Here is a 10,822-nt window from a genome sequence, read left to right as displayed (position 1 = left end):
TTACCAGTCTCTTCTGTTTTCTGAATGCTAGAGTATGGTTTGAGAATGGTATATTGGGAACATGCCAATGCATCCTTACACATATGGACTAGAACAGTGGTTCTCAACCTTCCTATTTATTTAGAACTTTTATATGCCGGTCTTCTCACCTCTAGAGAGGGACTCAGGCTGGTTTACAACATGATTCAAAGACAATAGTTTAAAACATCACACCATAAAACACATTAATACAAAAAATACATTAAAATTAATCATATAATGCTGCAATCCCCTTAATATAGTTCCTCATGTTGTGGTGAACTCCAACCATAACATTATTTTTTGTTGCTACTTCATAACTGTAATTTTGCTACTGTTATGAATCGTAAAGTAAATATCTGATATGCAGGATGTATTTTCATTCGCTGGACCAAATTTGGCACAAATACCAGATACGCCCAAAATTGAATACTGATGGGGTTGCGCGGGGAAGGGAGGGTTGATTTTGTAATTTGGGAGTTGTCGTTGCTGGGATTTATAGTTCACCTACAATCAAAGAGCATTCTGAATTCCCCCAGTGACGAAATTGAACCAACCTTGGCACACAGAACCCCCATGACCAACAGAAAATATTGGAAGGGTTTGGTGAGCATTTACCTTGACTTTTGGAGTTATAGTTCACCTACATCCAGAGAGCACTGTGGACTCAAATAATGATGGATCTGGACCAAACTTGCCACAAATACTCAATATGCCCAAATGTGAACACTGGTGGAGTTTGGGGGAAATAGACTTTGACATTTGGGAGTTGTAGTTGCAGGGATTTATAGTTCACCTACAATCAAAGAGCATTCTGAACCCCACCAATGATAACATTGGGCCAAACTTCCCATACTGTGTTTTCTGATGGTCTTTGGCGACTCTTCTAACACCCCTCACGATCCTCCCCAGGGGTCCCAACCCTCAGGTTGAGAAACGCTAGACTAGATATTTGAGTGACAGGGAGCAAGGCAAGGATATGATCCAAAGTCAAATGGTGGATTCTGTATCAGCAATCTAGTGAATTTCCTCCAGATTTTAATCCAGACCTTAAATCTAAGTTACTGAACCTATTTGGGGTTGGGGGAGCTTCATCATCTTGAACAGCGTCTTCAAATACTGGAAGAACCCCTTGATCAGATTCACCAAGCCAGAGTTTTTCAAACTCTGATCCTCCAAATGTTTTGGACTTCAGCTCCCACAATTCCTAACAGCTGGAGTTTTTTTTTCCGAGTCAGAAGCCGCTGGAGAAAGGAGCTTCTGGTGTGAGAAAATTGGCCTTCTGCAAGGACGTTGCTCAGGGTATCAGACTGGTGATAGTAGACCGCGGAAGCAAGCACATATACTGTTAAAGACATTACAGCCCCTTTTTATTTAGTGTGACCCTTAACTCAATGATACACATGAGTCAGTTGTGGCTTTAAGTAGAAAAGAAAACAGTTCATTCACTTTAGTTCAATAATGATGCAAAACATATCAGAATAGTTAATCTCACCAAAGCATAATAACAAAAACTTTTAGTGAGTCTTCTTCTTTCTACGACTACAGGAACTAAATGTAGTAAATAGTTCAGTGTCTGTCCCCTTTGTTGAAAATAAGAAGCCCTTGGTTTGCAGTTTAGATAAGCAGTCTTTCTTGGCCTTGACTTACGCTTCAGTTTCCAGCTTCCAAACGCTGCATGACAGCTCCCAGCAATAAAAACAGCCACCTGCTGCTTCCAGCTCCCATGAGCTACCAGCTCTAAAACACAGCCAAGCAAAGCTAAGCAAATGCAAAGCTCAGCAACCACAAACTTAGTGCCTTGTTTTATACAGTAAGTAGATAACACATCCAACTAACAGCTGCTCTAGTGCTGTAATATTTATTTATTTATTTAGAATACTTCCACCCCACCCTTCTGAACCCCATAAGGGGGACTCAGGGCGGCTTCCAACCGGCATACGTTTGATGCCTACAATTCAAAACAATAAAACACATAGTAACAATAATTATAAACAGTTAAAACATTACATTAATACAATAAAAAGCCAGCCTGGTGGCCATTGTTTCACCAAGTCTGTAATTAATAAATTCATTCCGCTTAACATAGTCCGTTTCCAAAGCTTTAGTCGTCATTGTCCTAGTCAGTCTGCCAGATTACCCAAAGGCCTGGTCCCATATCCATGGTTTTAATTTCCTTCTGAAAGAGAGGAGGGATGACAATGATCTAATTTCCCCGGGGAGTGAATTTCACAGGCGGGGGGCCACCACCTAGAAGGCCCTGACCTTCGTCCCCGCCAATCTCATCTGTGTCAAGGGCGGGGCCGAGAGCAGGGCCCCTCCAGAAGATCTTAAATTCCTAGGCGGGACGTAGAAGGAGATATTTATTTATTTATTTGGTTTACTTTTACCCCGCCCTTCTCACCCCGAAGGGGACTCAGGGCGGCTTACATATCCAGGCACAATTCGATGCCCGTAACATACAACAATAATAAAACACAATAGCACAAAATAGCAAACAACAACAATACATCATATCTATACCCAATAAAACCAATAAAACCCATAAAAATTTCATACAAACCGATACAAACCAGTTACTCCTTATTGCCGGTCAATATTCGCTATCTCATAGTTCAGAGTTTCATTCCACATTTATCAGTCCTGCCGGTCCTAATTGTCTGGTTGTCTTTAGTTAGTTGGCAGATTGCCCAAAGGCCTGGTCCCACAACCACGTGTTTACCTTCCTCCTGAAGGACAGGAGTGATGTCGATGTCCTAATATCCGTCGGGAGTGAGTTCCACAGGTGAGGGGCCACCACTGAGAAGGCCCTGCTCCTTGTCCCCACCAGCCTCACTTGGGAAAGTGGTGGGGTCGAGAGCAGGGCCCCCTCAGATGATCTTAGATTCCATGGTGGGACATAGAGGGAGATACGTTCGGACAGATACACTGGACCGGAACCGTACAGGGTTTTGTAGGTCAAAACAGCACCTTGAATTGGGCTCGGAACTGAACCAGCAGCCAGTGGAGCTGACACAGCAGAGGGGTGGTATGCTCTCTGTATGTCGCTCCAGTGAGCAGCCTGGCTGCCGCTCGCTGGACCAGTTGAAGTTTCCGAACCGTCTTCAAGGGCAACCCCACGTAGAGTGCGTGTCTATTCAGTAGTCTATTCGAGATGTGACAAGAGCGTGGACCACTGTGGCCAGATCAGATTTCCCAAGGTACGGGCGCAGCTGGTGCACAAGTTTTAATTGTGCAAAAGCTCTCCCGGCCACCGCTGAAACCTGTGGTTCCAGGCTCAGCGATGATATGTTCGGACAGGTATGCTGGGCCTGTGCCATATACAGTAGAATGGTTCAGATCCTTGCTGTTGTATTGTCGAAGGCTTTCATGGCCCGAATCACTGGGTTGTTGTAGGTTTTTCGGGCTATATGGCCATGTTCTAGAAGCATTCTCTCTTGATGTTTGCCTGTCCATGGTAGGCATCCTCAGACATTTCGCCTGCCATAGATGCAGATGAAACATCAGGAAAGAATGCTTCTAGAACATGGCCATATAGCCCGAAAAATCTAAAACAACCCAGCCCTTGCTATTTCTTAGCAAAAAGCCTTTTGTAAACTGTTAGGGGATGCCCAGATGTTTTACCATCATGTGGGAGGCTTCTCTCATGTCCATGCATGAGAAGCTGGAGCTGACAGATGGGAGCTCACCTCATCTTGTGGATTCAAGCCGCCGACTTTCAGGTCAGGAGTTCAGCGAGCACAGGGGTTTAACCCATTCTGCCACCATGCCTCCCTAACAGCTAGTAAAATGGCTGGGATTTTTGGGAGCTGAAGTTCAAAACATCTGGAGGAGCAGTTCAAGAAACACTGCACTAAGCCATTGATATAGATACCACTGGTTGCTCCTGATAACATTCTATTATTTCTTCTAGTATAGTGTCAACTTTCTCTCTCTGGTGAACTAAAGTTTACCTTTTGTAGCTGGGAAGAGAAAGTGGGATTGTGCTGCACATCAACCGAAGAAATGAACTAAAAATGTACAGAATGACTGGAACTGCTGGGGAAACACTTGCCGAAAGAGACCTCCTTGTGGAGTGCCATGGAGATGATGGAGAATGCTTGTTTTAGGCCAAAAATTAGGGCACAATCTGATTTATTAATGAAGAATTTCCAGAGAGAAAGATCTGGAAGATGGTGGACTCTCCTTCTTTGGAAGCTTTTAAATGCAGGGTGGATGAGTAAATTCCAGGAGAGTTTTATCCATCTGTTGCTGCACTGAAAGAGGTTGGACTAGATGGCCTCTGTGATTCCTTCTGACTCTATAATTCCAGGATTCTGGTCTTTTTCTGTTGAGAGGAGATGCACCAGAAGCTTTTGTTGAAGTTGAAACATCCCACTGAGGTGCCCAAGCATTAAATGGGCTGTGTGTTTTGGGTTCACCGTTTCCTCTGATTAGTTTAATGAATCCCAAACCCAACAAAAAAACATCACTTTCTCTCACTGCTGATCCCATTTTCAAAACTCAGGGTGAAATATCCCACCCTGGTCTCCCTGTCCCTGCTTCCACAGCACTTCATCTGGGAAAGGAGCTCTCTCCGATTTCATCTTGCATATTTGAACAGCGCCCAATCGCAAATTATTTTTAGGCCTCTCCGATTTAGACGCCCCACTCAGATTGCAGTCCGTTTTTGAGGGAAAGCAAATAGCTCCCTTCGACTGAGACCCCCTTAAGAGGCAATGTTTGGGATGATCAGAAATCACTTCCAGTCATTTTCAAACCATCTGGAGAGCTGCTTTCTTGCTACTTTAGGGCATTCACCTCAAACATATAAAGCAAAAGGTATTTGGGGCTGAAAAACACATTATCTGATGTGTTGTCGAAGACTTTCGTGGCCGGAATCACTGGGTTGCTGTGAGTTTTCCGGGCTGTATGACGATATTCCACATTGGAGCCCCCCGGTGGCACAGTGGGTTAAAGCGCTGAGCTGCTGAGCTTGTTGACTGAAGGTCACAGGTTCGAATCCGGGTAGCGGCATGAGCTACTGCTTGTCAGTCCCAGCTTCTGCCAACCTAGCAGTTCGAAAACATGTAAATGTGAGTAGATCAATAGGTACTGCTCTGGCAGGAAGGTAACAGAGCTCTATGCTGTCATGCTGGCCACATGACCTTGGAGGTGTCTACGGACAATGCCAGCTCTTCAGCTTAGAAATGGAGATGAGCACCACACCCCAGAGTTGGACATGACTGGAATTCATGTCAAGGGGAAACCTTTACTTTTACCTATGGCCACATTCCAGAAGCATTATCTCCTGATGTTTCACCCACATTTGTGGGTGAGGTTGTGAGGTATATTGGAAACAAAGCAAGGGAGGTTTATATATCTGTGGAAGGTCCAAGGTGGGAGAAAGAACTCTTGTCTGCTGGAGGCAAGTGTGAAATCTTAATGAAAGACCCAAAAGGGTCCCTGGGTGGGCAACTGTGGAGGGGCATGAATCAATTTGCCCCACTAATGGACACCCATATTAACAGCCATCACAAAACTATCCCCATTCATGAATCAGGCAACTCACTGAAAAAGGCATTTGGGAGTAAATCTGAGATCGAATTACAATGGAGTGGCTCAGTCAAAGAAGCCACAGCAGGAGCTGAATCAATTTCTCATCCATATATTGAGCTGAACCCTGTTCTGAAAAAGGTCTCAGCCCCTTTAAAACTCTGGATGACAACTTGGACTGGATTTGGCAATCTCTCTTGGCCTGGGAGCCACTAATCTCTAGGGATGCCATTTCTGGACCTCTGAGAACGGTGTGTGCGTGCATGCATGTGGGTGAGAGATATCCAGAGAGACTCCAGTGTGCCATTCTTGCAACATGGAGGCCCATCTCTTGGCACATTTCATTCCTCTGAGGTCTCTCCCTGCTATTTATAAACCTACCCATGCCTTTGCCACTCAGTGGAGCATCTCTAGAAGCCAATAAACCTGTCCACTAATCTATTTGGTCTGTTAGCTAATCTAATCTATTTGCTCGAATCTAATGCTCACCTTTTCTTTTCTTTTCTTTTCTTTCTTTCTTTCTTTTTTTTTTGCTAAACGACTTCACCAAAAGGTGCACATTAGATTTGCATCATACGGTCATCTTTGGCCCCTGTATAAAATCCACATTGAACTGGATTATATGGCAGTATGGACTCAGATAATCCGGTTCAAAGCAGATATTGTGGATTATCTGCCTTTATATTCTGGGTTACATAGCTGTCTGGAAGGGCCCTTAGTGTGGAGCCAAAGCCAAAGGGGAAGCTGCTTCAGGAGCTCCTCTTTGAATTTATTGATTTATTTATTTTGGGCACTTCTACCCCGCCCTTCTCAAACCCCGGGGGGTGGGGGGTGGGGGACTCAGGGCGGCTTACAACCGGCACAATTTGATGCCAACAATTCAACAGATAAAATACATAACAGCAATAGCCACAATAGTTAAAAACAATCAATTAATACAATAACAACTAAAACGCCAGTCTAGTGGCCAAACATTCACCGAGTTCTAAAATCCGTAAGTCCATTCAGCATTACCATAGTCCTTTCCAAATCCTGGTCGTCATTACCTTGCCAGTCTGCCAGATTACCCAAAGGCCTGGTCCCATATCCATGTTTTCAGCTTCCTTCTGAAGGAGAGGAGGGATGTTGATTACCTAATTTCCCCGGGGAGTGAATTCCACCGGTGAGGGGCCACCACTGAGAAGGTCCTGTCCCTCGTCCCTACCAGCCTCACTTGTGATAGAGGCGGGGCCAAGAGCAGAGCCTCCCACAGTCCCCAGAAGATCTTAAACTCCGAGGTGGGACATAGGAGATACGTTCGGACAGGTACGCTGGGCCGGAGCCGCATAGGGTTTTGTAGGTCAAAAACAGCACTTTGAATTGTGCTCGGAACTGGATCGGCAGCCAGTGGAGCTGACATAACAGAGGGGTGGTATGTTTCCTGTATGATGCTCCGGTGATTAATCTAGCTGCTGCCCGTTGGACTAACGGAAGTTTCCAAACAGTTTTCAAAGGCAACCCCACGTAGAGCGCATTGCAGTAATCTATTCGGGATGTAACAGCATGGACCACTGTGGCCAGATCAGACTTCCCAAGGTATGGGCGCAGCTGGCGCACAAGTTTTAACTGTGCAAAAGCTCTCCCGGCCACCGCCGAGACCTGGGGTTCCAGGCTTAGCGATGAGTCCAGATCACTCCCAAGCTGCGAACCTGCGTCTTCAGGGGGAGTGTAACCCCGTCTAACACAGGCTATAACCCTATGCCCTATTCGGCCTTGCGACTGACCAGGAGGACCTCTGTCTTGTCTGGATTCAATTTCAATTTGTTAGCTCTCATCCAGTCCGACACAGCGGCCCAGCTCAAGGTTTGGACAGCCTCCTGGGTGACAGGTGGGAAGGAGTGACAGATTTGGACATCATCTGCATAGAGATAACACCGCATTCCAAAACTCCGGATGATTTCCCCCAGCGGCTTCATGTAGATGTTAAACAACATTGGGGACAGAATTGAACCCTGTGGGACTCCACACAACAATGGTTGTGGGGCCGAACAGGAGTCACCGAGTAACACCTTCTGGGACCGTCCCTCAAGAAAGGACTGGAGCCACTGCAAGGCAGTACCCCCAAGTCCCATATCTGTGAGGCGTCCCAGAAGGATACCGTGGTCGATGGTATCCAAGGCCACTGAGAGGTCCAGCAGAAGTAACAGGGACACATTCCCCCTGTCCAGCTCCCGGCGAAGATCATCTACCAAGGCGACCAAGGCTGTCTCATTTCCATGTCCCGGCCTAAAACCAGACTGTGCCGGATCTAGATAATCAGTGTCTACCAGAAATCCCTGGAGTTGTGTTGCCGCCACACATTCCATGACTTTGCCCAAGAAGGGCACCATCTCTAATTTAATGGCCCAGGCTCAATGCTATGCGATCCTGGGATCTGTAGCTTGACGAGGCACCAGCATTTTTTGGCAGAGAAGGCTCAAGTCCTTGTCAAATTACAGCTCCATGACTCCATAGCACTGAACAAGGCAGTTAAAGTGGATTCATTCTACAACATAGATGCTGTAGTTTGGGGAGGCACCGGCTGAAGGTGGCTAAAGACCTTGGAAAACTCGTACAAAACAATTTGATCTCTGATACAAAAATGAATACTAGGACAGAATGTGTACACATTTGCAACTCTGTATTTATTTAGTCCCCTGCTTTTTTGAGAAAAATCACTTTTCACTGCAATTTAGGAGTAGATGAAGCGGAGAGGTTTCCCACTGACGAACCAACTGAATGAGAAAATGAACATGCAGTAACCATTTCTTTAAAAATAACCTTGAAAGTCAGCAACAAAGAAAATGCATGTTACAAAAAAAAGCAAGGATTCATATTAGAGAGATATCTTTATGACTGCTGTTTTAATCTATGCTCTTATGCTTGTGTCCCTGTTTCGGAGAGAGGTGATTGGTGTGTCTGATGCTGGCGGGGGCGGTCCATTGGCTCCGGACTCTAGTCCGAATTTTAAAGGCAGCACTGAGCATTGCCTGTTGTTGGGCTATTGTCCTTTTTTGTCACCTCTTTTTACCACCTTATTTTTGCCAACAAACAGATGTGAGACACATTCTGAGAAAGTCTGCAATCAGTTCTTGTGGGTTTTTTCGGGCTATATGGCCATGTTCTAGAGGCATTTCTCCTGACGTTTCGCCTGCATCTATGGCAAGCATCCTCAGAGGGTGAGGTCTGCTGGAGCTGGAAAAAGAGGGGTTTATATATCAATGGTTCCACTTCATCCTGGAAAGAGAAAGTCTGCAATCTCTGCCTGCCCTCTGCTGGCAAACAATATCTCAAATGGCTGGAAAAGAGCTATTATTATTATTATTATTATTATTATTATTATTATTGAGTTGTGAGTTTTCCGGGCTATATGGCCATGTTCCAGAAGCATCCTCTGTTGACGTTTCTCCCACATCTATGGCAGGCATCCTCAGAGGTCCCCTTTTTCTCTCCAAAAGAGACTCAAATTATTATTATTATTATTATTATTATTACTCTGCTTTTTCTCTCCAAAAAAGAAATAATTATAATTAATACCCCCTTTTCTCTCCAAGAGACTCAAATTATTATTATTATTTGTACTCTGCTTTTTCTCTCCAATAAATAATAATAATAATATTTTATATACCCTTTTCTTTCCAAAAGAGACTCAAATTATTATTATTTATACTCTGCTTCTTCTCTCCAAAAAGGAAAGAATAATGATAATTTATATCCCCCTTTCTCTCCAAAAGAGACTCAAATTATTATCATTTATACTCTGCTTTTTCTCTCCAAAAACGAAATAATAACAATAATACTTTATACCACCTTTTTCTCTCCAAAAGTGACTACAATCATCATTATTATTTATTCTCTGCCTTTTCTCTCCAAAAAAGAAATAATAATAATTTATACCTCCTTTTTCTCTCCAAAAGAGACTACAATTATTATTATTATTATTATTATTATTATTTATACTCTGCTTTTTCTCTCCAATAAAGAAATAATAATAATAATAATAATAATAATAATAATAATGTATACCCCCTTTTCTCTCCAAAAGTGACTACAATCATTATTATTATTATTTGTACTCTGCTTTTCCTCTCCAAAAAAGAAATTATTATTATTATTATTATTATTATTATTATACCCCCTTTTTCTCCAAAAGAGACTCAAATTACTATTATTTATATTCTGCTTTCTCTCTCCAAAAAGAAATAATAATAATAACAATAATAATAATAATTTCTACCCTCTTTTTCTCTCCAAAAGAGACTCAATATTATTATTGTTGTTGTTCTCCCTCCTCTTCCTTTTCCTTTCATACAAGTGTACCAATCTCCCTGTTGTGCCACCTCTACAAAGTTCTGGAGAGACTTATTTTGCATAGAATTACGGAAAAAATAGACCCATGTCTGATCCCACAGCAAGCTGGCTTCAGGAAAGGCAAAAGCTGCTCATTGCAAGTGCTGAACCTGACTCAGCACGTAGAAGACGGCTTTGAAAGGCAGCAGATCACAGGACCTGTCTTCATAGACCTGTCAGCAGCCTATGATACTGTGAACCACCGCCTCCTCTAGAGAAAAATGTATAATATCACAAAGGACTACCACCTCACCCACCTAATAGGAAACCTGCTACAAAACAGGAGCTTCTTTGTTGAGTTCCAGGGCCAGAGAAGCAGATGGCGGAAACAGAAGAATGGCCTGCCTCAGGGGAGCGTGCTCGCTCCATCCATGTTCAACATCTACATAGATGACCAGCCACTGCCAGAAGGGACAGAGAGTTTCATCTATGCTGATGATCGTGCCATTACCGCTCAAGCAGGGAGCTTTGAGATGGTAGAACAGAAGCTTTCCGAAGCTCTAGGTGCTCTTACTGCCTATTACAGGGAAAACCAGCTGATCCCCAACTTATCCAAAACACAGACATGTGCCTTTCATCTCAAGAACAGAGAAGCATCCCGAGCTCTGAAGATCACCTGGGAAGGAATCCCACTGGAGCATTGCAGCACAGCCAAATACCTGGGAATCACTCTGGACCGTGCTCTTACCTACAAGAAGCACTGCCTGAACATCAAACAAAAAGTGGGTTCTAGAAACAATATCATACGAAAGCTGACTGTATCTGGTTGTGATCTGGGGATCACAACCAGATACAGTGAAGACATCTGCCCTTGCGTTGTACTACTCTGCTGCTGAGTATGCATGCCCAGTGTGGAACACATCTCACCACACTTATTTTTATTTCTCGTGTCAGGGCAGCA

Source organism: Anolis sagrei, chromosome X (assembly GCF_037176765.1).
Source record: "Anolis sagrei isolate rAnoSag1 chromosome X, rAnoSag1.mat, whole genome shotgun sequence".
Lineage (NCBI taxonomy): Eukaryota > Metazoa > Chordata > Lepidosauria > Squamata > Dactyloidae > Anolis > Anolis sagrei.
The sequence above is the reverse complement of the archived record's forward strand: the minus strand, read 5'-3'. Positions refer to the sequence as shown.